The sequence below is a fragment of the Stegodyphus dumicola genome, chromosome 6 (genome assembly GCF_044657685.1).
Source record: "Stegodyphus dumicola isolate Sdum_Otavi_A_Nest chromosome 6, ASM4465768v1".
NCBI classification, from domain to species: Eukaryota; Metazoa; Arthropoda; class Arachnida; order Araneae; family Eresidae; genus Stegodyphus; species Stegodyphus dumicola.
Genome location: NC_140773.1, coordinates 22,917,462 through 22,937,207, shown reverse-complemented (window position 1 = coordinate 22,937,207; position 19,746 = coordinate 22,917,462). Strand labels below are relative to the sequence as shown.

At 34.6% G+C, this 19,746-nt stretch overlaps 1 long non-coding RNA gene across 2 annotated transcripts; it reads right to left on the bottom strand.

Annotated features, from left to right (window-relative positions):
• Positions 1-249: 249 nt before the first annotated feature.
• On the bottom strand, positions 250-19,405 carry LOC118180635 (uncharacterized). 2 transcript variants are annotated; one of them, XR_015041576.1, is made up of 4 exons: positions 19,391-19,405; positions 8,230-8,427; positions 4,934-4,962; positions 250-479 (listed from the first exon to the last, which is right to left on the bottom strand). It is a non-coding gene; the product is annotated as an uncharacterized LOC118180635 (long non-coding RNA). The 2 variants fall into 2 exon arrangements; XR_004756704.1 differs by lacking the exon at positions 19,391-19,405 and adding an exon at positions 15,674-15,688.
• Positions 19,406-19,746: the final 341 nt, after the last annotated feature.

Here is a 19,746-nt window from a genome sequence, read left to right as displayed (position 1 = left end):
ACGCTGAACCAGAAATTAAAAACGAAATGGAATTTTTATCTTAGTATTGTTATAGGGCTAGATTAATTTTATCTGACATTGACGTATTCGCATGTAAATAATAGAGATTTTTAACCCAGCTCATACAGATTTTTCACTGCATTTAACTTTTTCACTGCATTAAACCAAGTATTTAAATCAACAAACATATATCCGCATTAGTATAAATATCTAAAATGTTCTTGAATAACCAGAAAGCAAACAAGCACATAGCAGCAAAAAATGTTTTTTTATCTCGTTACCAATCTGCAATTATATGAAAATATTAAATTATAAAACGCATTTTTTTGACAAACAAAATATTATATATGCAGGTGAAATATGAAAACATTTCGAGTGGAGAACTTGGAATGTGTTTCATTAGTATTAAAGCCAGGTCTTCGGTATAGTCTTCTGCCTTAATGCGGCTAATTTGGAGGATCATGTTGTGGAGTTTTAACCTAGAAATAAAATAGAGTTATAAATTGAATTATAAATCTATATAAGAGCTATATAAGACATGATATATTTAAATAACCATAGCCACAGACTAATCCAAAATAAGCTTTTATGAGTTAAATTATAATTATTAATTTTATAGATTTTTCCAAGATTGCTTTTTTTTGCGGTGATAAAATTCGCTATTTTCATTTATTTGAAATTACATTAATTAATTATTTACAGTAATTATTATGAAATTAATAATTACTGTAAATAATTACAGTAATTATCATGAAATTACAGTAATTAATTTGAAATTACAGTGTTTAATAAATGAATTTTATTCTTCTTCTTTAACTCTAAGGGGATTCTAATATAAACACTTGACGATAGCAGATGACGCTTGATAGAAATTTTCAATATTCATAGCACAGTACCCACCGCTTATTAAATATCCCATCCGTTCCAAACACAATGAATTTATTAAGTGAAGTGGCTGAAATTGCCAGGTGACAATTTGTCATTGCATAGTGTTAAACAGTTTTAAATTTAACTAGTAAATTTGTCTAATTATCAATCTAATATTTAATACCTAAAACAATAGTTAAGAATGTAAGCTAAAATTTACCTAATTTTGAAATTTTGTCTATTAATTTTTCTGCAACAATACTTTTGTAACTAAATTCTGAGATAAATTTTTAAATTCTTCTATGGAATTAATATATCGGTATTTTTTTTTTTTTTGTATTGTTTATCAACAATTTTCAATTGCATTCAGAATTTCCTAAAACTGGTACTAGTTTTTCTGTTCACCTCCTTTTAATTCAAGAGCTATTCTTAATATATGCAGCGTTTTTTTTAAAATTCGATGCAGGATATAACGTTATCACTTTCTTTCGTAACATTTTCACTAACATTTTCAGTTTCTGTAGCCGCTTTCTGTAGCCGCTATTTCTATTCTGTATCTACTTCAACGGTTTCTATTCCTTTGACTTTTCTAGAAGCCATGAATAGTATAGTCCACCCTAGTAGATTGACTATATAATATCCATGGACTCTAGCATCATAGGCTTAGTTATCTGCTGCGAAATACTTTATTTTCACAAGACAAAGTGTTGTTAATGCTTTTTCGAACAAGGTCTTTTCGTTACTGATGTGCTTTTAAAATAGCCTGAATTAAAGGCTGAATGATAGAAGTGTCATTTGCAGGAAGAAACACTTATTACGTTCTCTTCAGAACAAGATCAGAGAGATCTCCAACACAATTATCTAACAGTAAAGCTATTTTTTCGTTTTTCATTTCTTTGTACCATTTGAATAAAAATACGTAAAAATCCAGTAAATCTTATTGTTGTAGTAACTTAGAGTTAAAATCGTGATTTCTTTCAAACATCGATGTTTTCTGCTTTTGATAATGACGAATGTCTTCTTAATTGTTGCCTTCATATTGCACGTTAACAAAACAGTAATTCTTTCTTCCAATTACGGAAAACTACCCGCAGTTTCACCTGCAAACTTTAATATGTGATCTGGTTTTGATCTCAGTCCAATTTATTCTTTTTAACAAATGACTGTGGCATGTACCAGGTTGTTCAATAAGTTCGCGGAACGAAAATGAAGAAACCAATTTTTATTTGTAAAAATGACTTTATTTTTCAACGTAGTTTCCCTCAACTTCAATACACTTATTTCAACGATCTTCTAATTTATGGATCCTTTGACTGTAGTGGTTTTTCGGCAGCTCTGCAAAATATCCCTCCACGGCAGCTATTACCTCTTCGTTTGAAGGAAATCGTTTTCTACGGAGATATTGTTTGAGGTGTGGGAAGAGCCAGAAGTCGGAGGGAGCTAAATCTGGCGAATAGGCTGGATGTTGCAACAATTCGTACTTCAATTCAGTTATTTTAGCAATGGTTTTTTGAGATGTGTGCGCAGGTGCGTTATCTTGGTGGAAAATGATTTTCTTCTTCTGTAATCCGGGTCTTCTTTCACGAATTTTTTCGTCTAATTGATTCAAAAGGTTACAATAATAATCTGAATTAATTGTTTTACCAATTTGAAGATAATCTATAAACAAAATTCCTTTCGCATCCCAAAAAACTGATGCTAACACCTTCTTGGCTGATTTTTGCACACGAACTCGCTTCGGCGCCGAAGAGCCGGTTCACACCACTCCTTAGCCTCCTGTTTTGATTCAGGATCATGATGGTAGACCCAAGTCTCATCCATTGTGATAAATCGACGGATAAAGTCGCTTTTATTCTTCTTAAAACGCTCCAAATGTTGCTGGCAAAGTCGCATCCGAATGTGTTTTTACTGCATCGTTAGAGAATGCGGCACCCATTTTGCACAGAGTTTTTTGAAACCCGAATTAATACTCAAAATATTGCTGACTGTGCCCAAGGTAATCCCTAAAGCCTCCGTTAAATCTCTTTCAGTCAATCGACGGTCTTCCAATACCATATCTTATATTTTTCCGATGATTTCCGGTGTTGATGCTGTTTTTGGACGTCCCTCTCGCGGATCGTCTTCAAGGCTGGTACGACCACTTTTGAATAAACTAGCCCACTTGCAAACCATTGTTTTTGAAGGAGCAGATTCACCCAACACATTCACCATTTCGGTATGAATTTCCATTGCCTTTAAACCTTTCTTTACAAAGAATTTGATAACTGCACGTTGCTCAATTTTATCCATACCTGAAAAAAGCCACAACACGTTAGATATAAAAGGCGATTAAACAATGAATAAATTAACAGATCGAAATGAAACTTTTGACATGTTCCTAAGAAAGAACAAATATGAAAATGGCGTCGAAGTTTTAGGTCTAATATTGAGGAATAGATGGCGCTCCGCGAACTTATTGAACAACTTTGTATTCCCTTAGCCAGAATCAGGTAAAATGTTTCTTATCCAGTTATTAGTCTCATGATGATCTACCTTTTGCTTCTCACCATACAGTTTCTGATGAACAACGCAATTTCTCTTTTCCCATTTTGCTAACCATCCATAAGTTGGTATAAATCTGTGTTCTGGTATTTTAGCGAAATCGACATGTTTTCGTGGTTGACTTCTTGCTTGATTGCTGCAAAACTGTCAAGTACCACTTCTGGTTGTTCATTTTTGCCAAAACCGAACCAACTGCTTATAGGATTGCAGAAAGCTTAAATATAGAAAAAAGAAAATTTTCAAGGTGTGATTTAAGTTATCGTTAACAAAAACTTCGTCAACCACATACAGAAACGTAAACGGACAGAGTAAAACTTATTGTGGGAAACGTAATTCGTACTTATTCATTGAAAACTCGCCTAGCAATGGCCCAATGGTGTGTAACGTTTAGCCGCATTCCCTTAGAAAGTCCTCCACGAAAGCATGCCTACTCTTAAGCAGATAACACTCGGGTGCTTTGTCATAATAAACATAAACCAAAAAAAAAAAAAAAATCAGTGAAAACTCACTATCGATTTTCTGGACCAAAACCCTTAAATCCCATACCTAGGTGTATAATTTGGAGGAAAGTAATAAAATAAGGAAGTAAGAATGTATTTCATGAACTGCCGGTATTCTATTTATTCTGACTGTTTCTCTGCTAGGTTGTAGAGTTGCGCGCCTCCAACCTGCACGCAACCAAGAGGTGACAGTTGAAACTGGAAAATAGACAGAGTCTTGTTAAGGGTTTAAGTCCCTTTTTATTCAACTTAAGAAATTACAATTGCGTGCTCTTGACGCTCACAAACTACGCCGACCCGGCGGTAAAATAAAAATAAGAACCTGAAAAGAAATAATAACAAGACTCTAACTACGAGGCTCTCTAAACGTAACTAACCTCACCGCGTTTTACAATACCGCTGCTAATTCAGCAAACTTTGAATATCACGTTGAACTATTAACAATTCTCCGAGGCAAGTACACAGGCCGAAACGCGGGGTTCTTCAATTTCTGGCTAACTACCTCCGCGCTCGTGAAGTAAGAACAGCACACCTCGAACTCGTTTCCATTCTATTTAACTCAGAATACTTCCGCTGATAATTTGAATCCTTGCGCGTTCTACTAAAATTTACATACTCTGGCATTGGCAGTTCCAGGGAAAAGTAAGGCTTGACAAGAAAGATAGTTTAAACTTAAAATAAATGTTAGTTAAAATAAATATAAACCCTACAAGGTATATAACCAAAAAAACGAAGCAGCCCTGAGTGGCAGCAGGTGAGATGGTCCTGAATTATAATTAAGATGTATTCTAAATTACCTATTCCTGGAAATACAGGCGTATAATTTAAATCTGTTTATTTTCACGATTTTGTATTCATTTGAAATTATTTTGCAAGTTGTACTGAAAACTCTTAAGTGAAACAATGTTTATTGTAATGAAAACACGGGTTCGTGAGTTAAATATTCATTTATTATAAACATGTAAAGAATTCAAAATAATAATGAAAAAAAAATGAAAATAATGATGAAAAAAATTCATACGTACGTAATCCGACATTTAGCGACCAGGGAGCACTGAAAAGAAACAACAATTTCATTAGTTCAGTAGTTTATAGATGTACAGAATATATCATAGTTGAAATTAACACAATAATTAATAAACCCAACAGATGATAACTGAAACTAGGCAATTTTATTTGCTTTCGTTTGAAAATATAAAATAAGTATCTTAAAATTATTGCTGCTTTGATAAATTGATTTCCAGTGGCGTAAGTTCAGCTTGCCTTTCGGGAGGCCCAAGAATTCGCCACTTGAGGCGGTCCTGGAATTTGCGGCTTATCTTTATGTATAAACAAATGACTAAAAATATGTCGGAATTACATATAGGTAAATAAATTAAATCGCTGCATTTATTTTTGAAGAAAACCATTAAATTCAACGTTTTAAAATTATGTTAGTATTTTTTTTCCTTTTTTGTTTGAATTGTTTTAGTTTGAAATCCGGCATTTTATAGAATGCCTAAAACTAGACGACAATGTGTAAAACGATTCACATTTCATACATTTCCTAGGCGTTCTGTAGAATGCCAAATGAGAAATTAAGCAAAGTATGAAATACATCGAAGATTCGTATATAAACACAGCGGCGAAAGAAATTCGAGCTATGACCAGTAATGAACGCTATCATACAAAAGCAAATCGCCCCAAGAATTCCGCCTTTTCGTATAAAATTTATTTACAAAAATCATTTCTGTAAAAGGCGCGCCGTCCTATCCGCTCAAACACACCTAAAGAGAAGAATGGACAGATCCCGAATTGTTAATCGAAACTGAAGTGAGCAAAAATTGCTTCTGTACTAGACAGAGCTTTCAGAGGAATCACAAGATATTTCAACAGCTTCATTTCCTTCGTATGTCTTCTTTACTATATTGAAACATTCGAATGAATAATACGATACGCAATTAAATTATAATTAACAATAACATACGTAAGTAAGAATTGTTCAATGGTATAAAAGAAGAAGAGTTCCTCATTGACATAAACAAGGAAGAATTCCTCAAAGACACAGCATTAGAATTTTGGTGCTTTTTACCGCCTGAAAGGACAAAGCAAAGAGTTCCCAGGACGGTCGCGGTAGCTTCGAGTTTTGGAAGTTTATTCTAAAATTCGCTGTTAAGAACGCTGTTCCGAATGATTTAATATTACTGAGAATTTTTCTCAAGTGTTACTTGTGATGAGCCTAATTTTTCGAAATACGAATCGATTGAGGTGCGCCTAAGATCGAAAAATAAATAGGACAGTAAGGGAGCAAGCTGCAACAATTTCTGATGTTTTAATTGCATTCACGTTTATATGTATTATGTATAACTGCTGTTTTTACAGTGTAACTATTCATGCATCATATGCACCAAAAGCAAAAATTCGGCGATTTTGTTGGTTTTTGTACAAATACTTTTTGAAAACTATACATTCGTTAAAATTTTTTTCGGACTTGGGGCAAATACTAACAATAAAAGACAATCTTTGGCATAGTAACACTGAATGATATCAAGTGGTTTATAGTAAAATAAAGAAACACTTATTTAACCAATCAACATAACAGTTATTAATTTAGAAGTCAAACAGCAAAATCAGAGTTATATTTTCAAATTTCCACAGGACTAGTTTCCATGGTTTTACGGAGCCAGCATTCTCAGCTGCCTAAGTGCAAATGAATGAGATAAGATAAGATAAGAATGGCTGGACAGGAATTAAAATGCTGGCGCCATCTATTGATGAAACAAGAAAACTAAAACATAATATCCTTAAGGGCAGAAGGTAAACATGGATTGGAATTAGGGTCTTTAGCTAGAAGATAAAGATTTTTAGAATATGAAACGCCTCTAGAATATCTAATTCACCAATGAAAGATGATTTTTGAATAATTTCGGCTGCAGAAAAATGGAATATGTGGTTTTCGGACCAACAATGCTAGACAACAAATGACTTTTGTGATTCCATTTTTTAAATTTTATTTATCGAAATTTTAAGGCTCTCTAAGTTTGACCATTTTAAATTAAACCACGCTGGCAAGGAATCCCGTAAATACCGCAAGAATTCATATCCAGAATGGGGTATTTAAGTATGGAATTCGGAATTTTATTGATAGGAGAATAAACAAAAGTTAAATTTCTTATACGACCCGAAAGTTAATTTCCTGTAAAGTACGTGCAGTTTGATAGCTAATTGATGGAAAGAAAGGAATGACAATAGATATCTTATCATCTACTAAAACAAGAGTGTGCCTTTTGGTGTGTTGAGATCAGAACTCTTTTGGTTAATAACCTGCTTGGTTTATAATGTTAGCTCTTCACTCTCTTATCAATAAAATTCCGAGTTTCATACTTAAGGATTCCATTCCGGATATGAATTTCTGGGGTATTTACAGGATTCCTTGCCAGTGTGGTTTAATTTATATTGGTCAAACTAAGACAGACTTAAAATTTCGCTTTAAGGAACATAATACATATATTAGGGAAAAGGAAACACAAAACTCCTCTGTTGACTAGCATTGTTGGTCCTAAAATTACACATTCCATTTTTCTGCGGCCAAAATTATTCAAAAACCATCTTCCATTGGTGAATTAGATTTTCTATAGCGTTTCACATTCAAAAAAAAAAAAAAAATCTTTCTGTTCTAGTTAACGACCCTAATTCCAAGTCCCATTTACCTTCAGATTTTAAAGAAATTATGTTTTAGTTTTCTGGTTTCATCAATAGATGGCGCCACCACCTTAACTCCTGCCCTGTCATTCTTACCATTATATCTTATCTCGTTCATTTGCTGACGGTGGTGATTCGGTAAAACCATCAAAACTAGCCCTGTGAAAATTTGCAAATATAACTCTGATTTTTGCTGTTTGACTTCTAAATTAATGTTTGTTCGACGTGTTATTTTACCTTACTTACAAAAGTCACTGTTCAGCAGAACTTCAGTTAAAACATACAAATCATAGGTTGTTTCCCCTCATATATTTAAAGCGGTGACAATTAAGCACTGCGCCCATTCTTCTTCATCAGAGTTGCTGTAGGCAACCCCCGCAAGCTAAGAAAAGCCCCTTTTATGTTTTAGAACTTGTATCTCTAATTCAAAATCCTTTTCTTCTTACATTTATCGTTTATTTTTCTTTTTGGACTTTAACATTTTTCTTTACCTTCATCTTCTGATTTTCATTTCTCATTATCTCCCATATTTTTTTTTGAAAAATGCTTCTTTTTCTGATTTTTCAAGGTGACAAATCGAAAAAAGTCACATATTGGAATACATACTGAAATTCAAGGCTAAGAAATTTCTGTGACTTACTTTTAGCAGCTGCTACATAGGTCACATATGCAGCAAGCATGACTGCGGATACAATGTAATTCGAGATCATCATGAAAGCAAAGTTTTACCACTTTTTCTTTCGAAGTAATTTTGCACTTGACTCGAAGGAAGCCAAACAGTTGCCGCTACTCCTACTGTTACTCCTTATATACCAATCGCCAAGGACAAAATGCGTTTCTAAACCAGAAACAAAAAAACAAAAAAAAAAAAAAAAAAGTAATTGTAATAAGCAATATTGATGTTTCATACCGAATTTGTGTCACTCTGACAACTGAATCGTCTTTTTCCTAATAAACAACATTTTCGTAAGCCATAAATCAACCATTAAAAACATTTTTGTGGTCTTAAGCACATTTGTTCAAACATCCCAAAATAAGAATCTTTTCCGAAGAATTTATTCTGTTCTCTCTATTATAGCTTTATTGTTAACTAAATATGGCGTTTGTTCTGAACACACAGTTTAATAGAATATATATTTGTAGAAAGCAATACAAAAATAAGTATCAATAGGAGAGTAAGTATGCATTTAAAACGTGCTTTTAGTTCAGCAGTTCCTAAATCACGGTTATTGACTGACTTCAGTCAGAAATACATCATGTCCATAAATTAAGGATAATGCAAAATCAGGCAAAGGAAGAGTTAGAAGCAAAACAAATTTGACTTATTTGTAAAACTTATTTATTAAACAAAAGGTAAAGAGCAAAAAAAGATGCTATATGTTTGATATTATTAAAAAAAATAGTGATTTTTCTTCCCTGGAGCAAATTAAAAAAAAAAAACAATATTACATGGTTGGAATGATTGTTAATACATTGTATGTCTCCCAGACGATGCAATACAGTTCGTACAACGCCTAGGCATGCAGAGTATCAAATTATCGATTTGATCTTGGGGGATATTGCACCACTCAAAAAGCAACGCTCTCCTAAGTTCCGGTAGACATGTAGGAGGAGGTTGACGGGCTACAACTCGTCGGCCAAGCATGTCCCACACGTGCTGTACTGGATTCAAGTCCGGTGAAAATGCTGGCAAGTCCATACGGGTGATATCCTCCGATTGAAAGCATTCGCTTACGATGTTTGCACGGTGAGGACGGGCGTTGTCGTCCATAAACACAAATTGTGCGCCCATGGCGCCCCGAAACAAACGTACATGTTGTTCCAGAATGACGTCCCTATGGATTTGGCTTGTCATGGTTCCCATTTGAACATGCAGGTCAGTTCTGGAACCCAGAATACTTCCACCCCAAACGAGCACTCCTGCAACATCGTAACGGTGTCGTTCAGTGAAGATTTCTTGGTGGTAACGGGTACCTGGAGCTCTCCATATGAAAGTCCGGCCAGAATCAGAATGCAAGCTAAACCTGGACTTGTCAGAAAACATCACACAAGCCCACTGTTGCGGTGTCCACCATACATGCTCTCTACTCCAGGCTAACCGCAGACGACAGTGAGTTGCATTAAGTGGAACGCATCTGACAAGTCTACGAGCATATAGACCAATCTGCCCTAAGCGTCTGTACACGGTCTGCCTTTAAATTGTCGTACAAGTGGCTGAAGAGAGCTGGCGAGACAGGTCTGAGGCTGTGCTCCGCCTGTTTCTTTTGGCAGTAACTGCCAAATACCGGTCCTCATTCGGCGTTGTAACTCTGGGGCGACCTGTGCTGTAACGTCTACTCACATTACCATCATCTTGAAATCGTTGCCAAAGCCTGCAGATGACACTCCGGGCAATTCCAAGTTCGTCTGATACTTCCAGTTGGGTACGCCCACATTCCAGACGGCCGATAATTCTACCACGTAAAAAATCATCCAAATGCGTCCTTTGTGTCATAACTATTCGGTTATTGCACTGAATTGCTTATAAAGCGCCTGTGAACAATTTTATTTCTTTGCCTGTATTCCTTATATATCACTCTCTTACACTCTCGTCATTGTGACGTACCATCGGTATCATCTGGTTACTTCTTGAAATTTGCATATGATTCTTGAAAATGAGTGTAGTGATTTTACAGGTGATATATTTACAGGGGTTGGACAAAAATATGGAAACACCTTTAAAAAAACATGTTTCTTTGCATAATGTGGTGTAGGAAAGGCATCCAAAACAGCTTGCAGACTTCTCGGAATGGATAAATACAGTTCCTGTATGTTTGCCAAGGGAATATTATACCATTCTTCTGCAAAACGGTGGCAAGTTCAGATAACGATGTTGGCGGTGGATAACGATAACGCACTTTCCGTTCCAATGTAGACCACAAAGCTTCGATAATATTCAGGTCTGGTGACTGTGGTGGCCAGGGAAGATGGGACAACTCATACTCGTGCTCAGAGAACCAGTCCTGGACAATGTGAGCTGTGTGAACAGGGGCTTCGTCGTCTTGGAAAACACCATCACCATTGGGGAACAAAGTTTGTACCATGGGATTAACTTGATCGGCCAAAATGTTCGCATAAGTCTTGGCAGTCATGTGCCCTGACACAGTTATCATGGGGCTAGTAGAGAACCACGATATGGCTGCCCAAACCACAACAGAACCCCCGCCATGTTTCACTCTTGGCAACAAGCAGTCTGTATTATAGGCTTGAGATGGCGTTCTCCAGCCCTTAATTGCCCTTAATGATCGTCTGTCACGATCACACAGGACACACTTTCGTCCGCGCTGGGATTTAGCAGATGATGTTTTTCCGCTTTTCAAATATGCGGAATAAATCTTCGATACAGTACCTCTTGAAACACTAAACACCTCGGCTGTACCTTGCTTACGGAAGCACCTACCATACGTGCTCCAACAATTTGCCCACGTTCGAAGTCTGTTAACTCTGACATAATGCAATGACAACCTCACATAACAGTACTCCGACAACAACTAAACTGTTTAGCACATTTACGAAGTTGTATAGGTGGCGTCAGTAGTCAAAATCGCCAGCGCCACCTACATATTTCATTAAAATCAATCTTTCTTTTCAAATATGCATTTCACAAGGTGTTTCCATATTTTTGTCCATCCACTGTATTTTAAAGTTCGATTTCCGCGTGACTCCGAATTATCCTTAATTTATGGACATGAGTGTAATTTAGAATACATGGCCTAAAGGAGTCAACAAATTATCTTGCAATAAAGGTCATTAGTACTTAACGTGAAATCAAATTACTGAAATGTGTATCAGTGATTCCGCCAGTAATCTCATCAGGTAGTATGCTAACTTTGAGGTATATTTATTGAAGTTTAACGCACTTCTTAATGTTTGTTATCTTGAATATAGTCTGAATTTTCACCTACTTGTTATATTTTCTAGTATAATTATTCAAATACGGGTGTTAATTAATTATATTTTAAAATTGATACAATTTTTAACTCGTTCCGTACAATTTAACCTTCGTAATTTTTAACATAATATAATAACGAAATGTACAGGCGCGGTGAGATAGCTTCCGCAAAGAAGGTTTAGGGTTGCCATAAAATAGCAAGGGAAGGCAGGGTTGCCACATTTGGCGATAAAATTGGCGATACCATGGAACGGATGGAGAATCTTCTGGAACGAATTCTTACCAGTTTAACCCAGAATGTTCTCGAACACAATCCGAAAGCTATATAAACCCTGCCGGTCCGCAGTTAGTTAGTGTGCGAGATATTGTGTCTCATCTAGTTAGTCCGTGCGGAGACGATCGAGTTGACAGCCGGCCAGCGAGTGCCGAGTTGGTCGTCGAGTGCATCTTAGTGTATCGCGGTTAGTGCATCGTCGAGAGAGTGTGTTAAGCTTCGGGAACGACTGAACCGAAGAGTCGGGAGCTGTGCTCTGTGTGTCGTCAAGTGCATCGCGAGTTGTAGCGTGGAGAGTCTCGAGGGTACGAAGAACGACCGAGCAGTGTCGGGAGCTGTACTCTGGTGCTTTGCAATGAAGCAGTCTCCACCGTTATTGCTGGTCAGTGTGAAGGCTGTGTAGCTGATTTTTCCAGGGTGTTTATTGTAAATCTTCGACGACTGTAAAAGTGTTTTGGAGCTGTCTTGATTAATTTTGGTAAATAAAGTGTGTTTCGATACTTCATCAAGTGTCGTCGTTATTCACTCCAAATGCACACGAACCCCGTACGAACGTGAAGGAAGAAAAAAACGTAACAATATAATTTTAAATTAATTATGATATTTTACCACTGTACACATGATCTTTATTTAATGTCAGATGTAATTTTTTTACTTTTTTAACAATTTTTCTTTCATAATTTCCTACGAACTCTTAATTTTAGCTTATTTACTATATTTTACCACTATACACGTGATTCTTTATTTAATTTTTGATTTCTTTTTTTTTTTTTTTTTTATTATTTTTTCCATATAATTTCCTATGTACCTTTCACAGTTTCTGCTTTTATTTTCAACTTTAATGGCTGATTCGGAAGAGCTTTACTGAATTTTAGAAGTAAATTTTTTATTTCTACCGTATATTTTAAGCCTTTTAATTTCATACATTGTTCTGAATTTTAAATAATTTATTAGATTTTTCACGCAATATACATGATTTTTATTTAATTTTAAATGCAATTTTTTATTTCCTTTTATATTCTTAATATTTTCAAATTTTTCTGCAATTTGAGATTTTATGACAAATTTTAATTTGCTTTTTATAATTTGTAATCGTAATAATGTTCATGATTTTACTTATTTCAATATTTCCCTTAATTCTAGATGCATGTTTAACTTTCTTAAACATTAATTCAGAAGTCAAACAACAAAAATCAGCGTTATACCTACAAAATTTTCACAGGACTAGTTTCGATGGTTTTACCGAACCATCATCTTCAGCTGCAAAACCGCAAATGAACAAGATAGGAAATAATGATTAGATAAGATAAGAAAGCCTGGACAAGAATAAGCACGTGGCGCCATCTGTTGGCGAAACCAGAACTAAAACATAATTTCTCTAAAAGCCGAAGGCAAATTTGGATTGGAATTAGGATCGTTAACTAGAACAGAAAGATTTTTATGAATGTGAAATGCCTCTAGAAAATCCAGTTCTCCAATGGAAGATGTTTTTTGAATAATTTTGGCAGCAGAAAAATTGAAAGTGTGATTTTCGGACCAACAATCTTGAGCAACAGAAGACCTCTGTGTTTCCTTTTTTCTAACATATGCCTCATGTTCTTTGACGCGAAATTTTAAGGCTCTCTTAGTTTGGCCAATGTAAATTAAAACACACTGGCAAGGAATCCTATAAATACCCCAGGAATTCATATCCGGAATGGGGTCCTTGAGTATAGAAGTTGGAATTTTATTGATGGGAGAAAAAACAACCCGAAAGTTAAATTTCTGCAAAATATGTGCAACTTTATAGCTAATTGATGGAAAGAAGGGAATGACAACAGAATTTTTATAATCTCCTAAAATAAGAGTGTGGCTTTTAGTGTATTGAGATGAGAATTTTTTAACTGCTTGATTAATAATGTTGGGTGAAAAGCCCCTGTCAATAGCTATTGCTTTTAAATAATTTAGTTCTTCATCAAGGGCTAGTTTGGAGGAGCAAACTTGAAGAGCACGGAAAACATAGGAATAAAATGAAGCTAACTTTTGTTTGGTCGGATGACATGATTTAAAGTGTGGTGGAAGGCAAACGGATGAAGGTTTACAGTAAACTGTAGTACTGAAGTTGGATGTGTTACGTGTGACCAGAATGTCGAGAAACGGAAGAGAATTGCAAGTCTCAAGTTCAAAAGTGAACTGAATAGCAGGATCAATAGAATTCATTGTTGAAAGAACTTTATTTAAATCATCTTTATTACCTTCAAACAGGGTAAAAGTATCGTCTACGTAGCGGAACCATGCCGGGAAGTTTAAAGTTTCAAACAATTTTGATTCATAATAATGCATGTAGATATCAGCCAGGATGGGACTGAGGGGACTTCCCATGGCTAATCCCTCAGTTTGCTTGTAATATTTATTTTGGAAAACAAAATGTGTTTGTTTCAAACAGAGTTGAGTGAGAGAAATTAGCTCATCAATTTCGATGCAAGAGAAATGAAATTCGCGAAGTCTGGTTTCTAGACATCTTAATGCACCCTCCACTGGGACATTGGTGAATAATGATTTTACATCAAAAGAAACCATGAGTAAATTACTAGGAGAAATGTTTTTAACCTTTTTTACAAACTCTATTGAAATTTTTATGGTGTAAATGTTATTGTCTAATAGAGTGGAAAATCTAGAAACTAAATATTTAGCTAAAGGATACGAGGCAGTACCTAAATTTGATACAATAGGGCGGAAAGGAATACCACTTTTATGAATTTTGGGAAGAGCATATAATCTGGCACAATTCGCAACAGATGGGATAAGCGAATGTTTTAAGTTGCTTGAAATGATTTGTGAAGATTTGATCGCAGTTTTTATTTTGGATAAGTCCGAAGGTGAAGGATCTTTAGGGATCGGATTATATGGTCCTTCGTTTAAGAGTTTAGTGACACCATCGATGTAAGTGTTCTTATCCATGACGACTATCTGGCCACCTTTGTCGGCTTTTGAAATGATAATATCCGGGTTAGAATGAATTTCGCGCATTGTAGCTCTTTCTCTCGCAGTTAGATTTGGTTTCAAAGGTTTATTATTGAATTTCACATTATGAGCGATAAGATGCCTAATCATTTCTTTCTGTGAATCTGAAACTTTACTGAACTTGAAAGCTTTTTCGATAGGAGCCAAAATCTTTGGAATCGAGGGTTTACAGGTTTGTGAGAAGTTAAAATTATATTTTAGAATTCTCTCTTGTTCTTCTGAAAGACTAACATTAGAAATATTAACTATTGGCTTGATGTTTACAATGGGAAGATTTTTTGAACTAGTTGAACTGGAAGACTGTAAAAGAAGTTTTTCGAATTTAACTGCAAGGGTGTTTTTATGACGGTTAACTACATTCTCCGTTCTAGACCAAGACTTTTGCTCAAGGCCAGTGAATTTTGGATATGATTTAGCGAGTTCCAGATGAAGCTTATAGAGTTCATGTTCAACTTTGGACAATTGTTGACGTGTATCCCTTATCACGGACCAAAGTAAGGCAAGCTTGCAATTTAACAGAATTCTTGAAACGCGACTCGAAAGTTTTTGATTAGTTTTGATTTGAATAAAATTGGGGATCAATTTTTTACATTTACATTTAAGTAAAAAGTCAAGATGATTCAGGAATTTTTGCCGTTTCAGGCGTAATTTAGTGAAACGATTAACGGATGAAGGCATGATAAACAATGCAGAAAATCAAACTAAATTAACTGAGCAATAATAAAGTACACACAAAACAGCAGAAAAATCCCTCACTGAAATGAATAGAAAAAAAAAAACGTTTGTAAGCAAAATGCATGAAATCAGACAAGCAAAGCACAATATCCAAATGTACAAAACATAAACATAACTTGAAAATTGCAAAAATGTACTCACCGAAACTCCTACAATCACAAAATGGCGGCCACACCACGTGCAAAAAAGAAAGCAAAATGTAAGCCTGTTTGGGGCTTCTATAATTAAGACACAATAACACGCCGAATAAATACTAATTCAGAAGTCAAACAACAAAAATCAGCGTTATACCTACAAAATTTTCACAGGACTAGTTTCGATGGTTTTACCGAACCATCATCTTCAGCTGCAAAACCGCAAATGAACAAGATAGGAAATAATGATTAGATAAGATAAGAAAGCCTGGACAAGAATAAGCACGTGGCGCCATCTGTTGGCGAAACCAGAACTAAAACATAATTTCTCTAAAAGCCGAAGGCAAATTTGGATTGGAATTAGGATCGTTAACTAGAACAGAAAGATTTTTATGAATGTGAAATGCCTCTAGAAAATCCAGTTCTCCAATGGAAGATGTTTTTTGAATAATTTTGGCAGCAGAAAAATTGAAAGTGTGATTTTCGGACCAACAATGTTGAGCAACAGAAGACCTCTGTGTTTCCTTTTTTCTAACATATGCCTCATGTTCTTTGACGCGAAATTTTAAGGCTCTCTTAGTTTGGCCAATGTAAATTAAACCACACTGGCAAGGAATCCTATAAATACCCCAGGAATTCATATCCGGAATGGGGTCCTTGAGTATAGAAGTTGGAATTTTATTGATGGGAGAAAAAACAACCCGAAAGTTAAATTTCTGCAAAATATGTGCAACTTTATAGCTAATTGATGGAAAGAAGGGAATGACAACAGAATTTTTATAATCTCCTAAAATAAGAAATTTTGTTGTTTGACTTCTGAATTAGTATTTATTCGGCGTGTTATTGTGTCTTTCTTAAACATATTGGCATTTTAAAATTAAGTATTTAACATTCCGGCTGTTAGTTATCATTCATCAGAATCGTTGTTAATTTATCTATATTTTATATTTGCATTTTGATTTACTACTTGTACAATTTTCATATTGCAGTAGATTTACCATGATTCAATCTAGTATTTTACGTCATTATTAATTTCACTCGCATTTTTCACTTTAATAACTACCTACCTATTCAGATATTTCCTTACGATTTTTCAAATCGCTTACATTTGATTGCATATTCGATTACATTTCGATGTTAGCAATGTTTAGTTTCTAATCCAGTTGTCCCTAATAAAGAACTTTATATATTCTGAATTTTTAGAATGTAATTTCAACTTTCATCCATAATTTAAGGAAAATATTTACTGTTTTATACATCCGTACACAAATCTTTCTTATTTTACATATAATTGAAAATTCTATAAGTGGCAGACTTACACGAAGACCGATATGTGTATAGCAGTATCATATTTAATATCGTATAAGAATTCATATTATCCCTTTGATAAAATAATTAACAAATTAGAAATATAAAATACACAAAATTGGAATATTAATTGTCTTTTACTACTTTTCCTTAGAAGTCCTGAATTAAGTGAAAATATTTGTTTAGAAAAATGCTGAATGTATGAAAAATGGATGTGATTACATAAAATGTGATTAATTTTTGAATAGTTGAATGTATTTTTGGTACTTTTCTGCTATCGAGACGTGCATAACACGCATATACGTACATTTCTGAACCCAGTCCCAATAACAGCAGAGTACCGTACCTTGAACATTTTAGTCTATGCTCTATATATTATATAGGTTATCCATATTTTATTCTGGTTCATATTGTGTAACTGCACTATTATGTGAAATTTATGGATATTGAGAGTATATATGAATATCGAATATTGGACTTAAAGTAATGGCCCACCAGCGGCCGAGCGGTAAAGTCGCTGAACACTGGTAGTTCGGTTCGAGGTTCGAATCCCGCGAACGGGCTGGCTGCATGGACGTTTTCGTGGTTTTCCCCATGTGTAACGTGTATACGAGCCAGTTTCCCTTAGAAAGTCCTCCACGAAGGCATCCCTCCTCTTAGGCAGATAGCCCTAGTGTGCTTTGCCATAATTAAATACACACACACACTTAAAGTAATGTTACACAGTAAATGTATGAGTATAAAATTTACGTGATTCGATGCAATAGTTTTCATATGCGAAATATAAACTTCTGTTTTCGAAAAAAAAAAAAAAAAAAAAAAAACAAAAATATGTCAAATCATGTAATAAATCTAGTGAGTTAACATGTCTTCGAATTCGACTGAAGTATGAAAATAGCCAAAATTTTCTATAGGAATTGAGATTTTGAAAATATTTTTATATTTTTGAAGCTATTTCATAGTATGTGAAGTCTACAAAACTTTTTTGACATATCTTAATTTTTCATAAATTTTCATGAGAGATGAAAAACACCGGATTTCTTCTTGAAAGTTTTAGCATCATTCTGGTAGCATCAGCAATAAAATTCGCATGTTAATCGCTTAATAATCTGAAATAATATGCATTCTTCGAAAAACAATGGGATATGTTCTAAGAATCTACGAAATATTGAAATGTTTGCATTGAAACAATAAAAATCATGCATGAAGTTCAGTATATTTTCATTTCTGTAAATCTCTTCTTTCTGAACTAACGATGTTTTTACTTTTATTATTTTCAGTATTTCTTATTTTATACACGAAAGTGGATAAATACGCTAAACTTTAGAAAAAGTTCAAATATTTTTCTCATTGGTTAAAATAATCTGAGGTCAGTAAGAGAAGGAAACATCAGATGTTTTCTTTTGGTAATATATTTATATTGAAAGATTCTACTAATAACCCAACTAATCGAAATTGGGTTAAAGTTTTAAAAACTATATGAGATAATATGATTTTACGTAAACATTTTGGATTGTTTTTCTGTTTGGAAACAGTGACTAAAGTTGTAATTCGGATTGTCTTAAATTTTTGGAAACAGTAACTAAGTTATAAAATTCATTAAACTTTCTTCTGAATATTTAGCTAATAACAACATACCACATTTTTAGTTATAACTGATTGACTATTTCTTTCCTAATCACATGTTTACTACACTAGTAAGTGCTCCACCTGTTTAACCTTCATTGAGTAATTCTGATAAGGCTGAAGGTCACACTGACGGTCTCAGAAACATTATGTTATCGAAATAGATCTGATAAGGTAATTACAGAAGGATAAAATCATCATATGATGACGAATGTTTCTAAAATATTTCACGTATCAGTAAACTGAAAACATTCGATTAACTGAACGGTACTCCTTCTTGATTCATATTACCGGATTGATGAATTGAGCGATTCCTTGATCCGTTGAGTTTCATATATAAATTCGTATCTTCCCAGTCACTTGATATTTTCACAAGCATCGAGTATCAATAGAGTACCGAACGGATAGAGCATAGACCTACAGATAAGCAGATGGTCAGTTCGATATTCAGTGGGTAATGACTTTTGGAAGTACTGGTTTTCTCCAAGATCTCCAGAAGATTCTTCACTTTCCCAAGCCATGTTTTTGGGTCATTTTCTTTCTTTTGAATGCTGATATCCCATCTTCGGATCTGCTCATTTAAACCTCATCACCATGCCCATTGTGGAAACATCTCAGGTTGCAGGGAAGTACTGCTGCCGCAGTAGAAACCCTGCATAATCATGTTCGTATCAAAGTATCAAAATCGTTATTATAATTGTTGAAGGTATTCGTGGTTCATTTTTGTTTACTGTTACAACTTCGCTAAATCGAGACGAGCAGATGAATAAAACAGAATTAAAGTTCTTACCTTAATAAAGTGTAATCCAAGCTGCAGAGGTAAGGAACACGATCATTGTATTAGCAAACACAAAATAACATATTTATTAGGTATATAAAGAAAAAAATATCTAGAGATGATTACAAGCGTTGTTTACTGTCCATTGCATAACGCGAGAAGTGAGTCATACAAGGAGAGAATGTTTCTCCTTGTTTTTTTTTGGATCAAGTCCAATCACAGTTAGCGGGGGTGAGGGGGGAGTTGTACAGCCTCATCGCCTCCGTTATGAATTGCTCCACCATAATTCCTTGTAAACTTGTAGGGTTTATATTTATTTTAATTAACATTTATTTTAAGTTTAAACTATCTTTCCTGTCAAGCCTTAC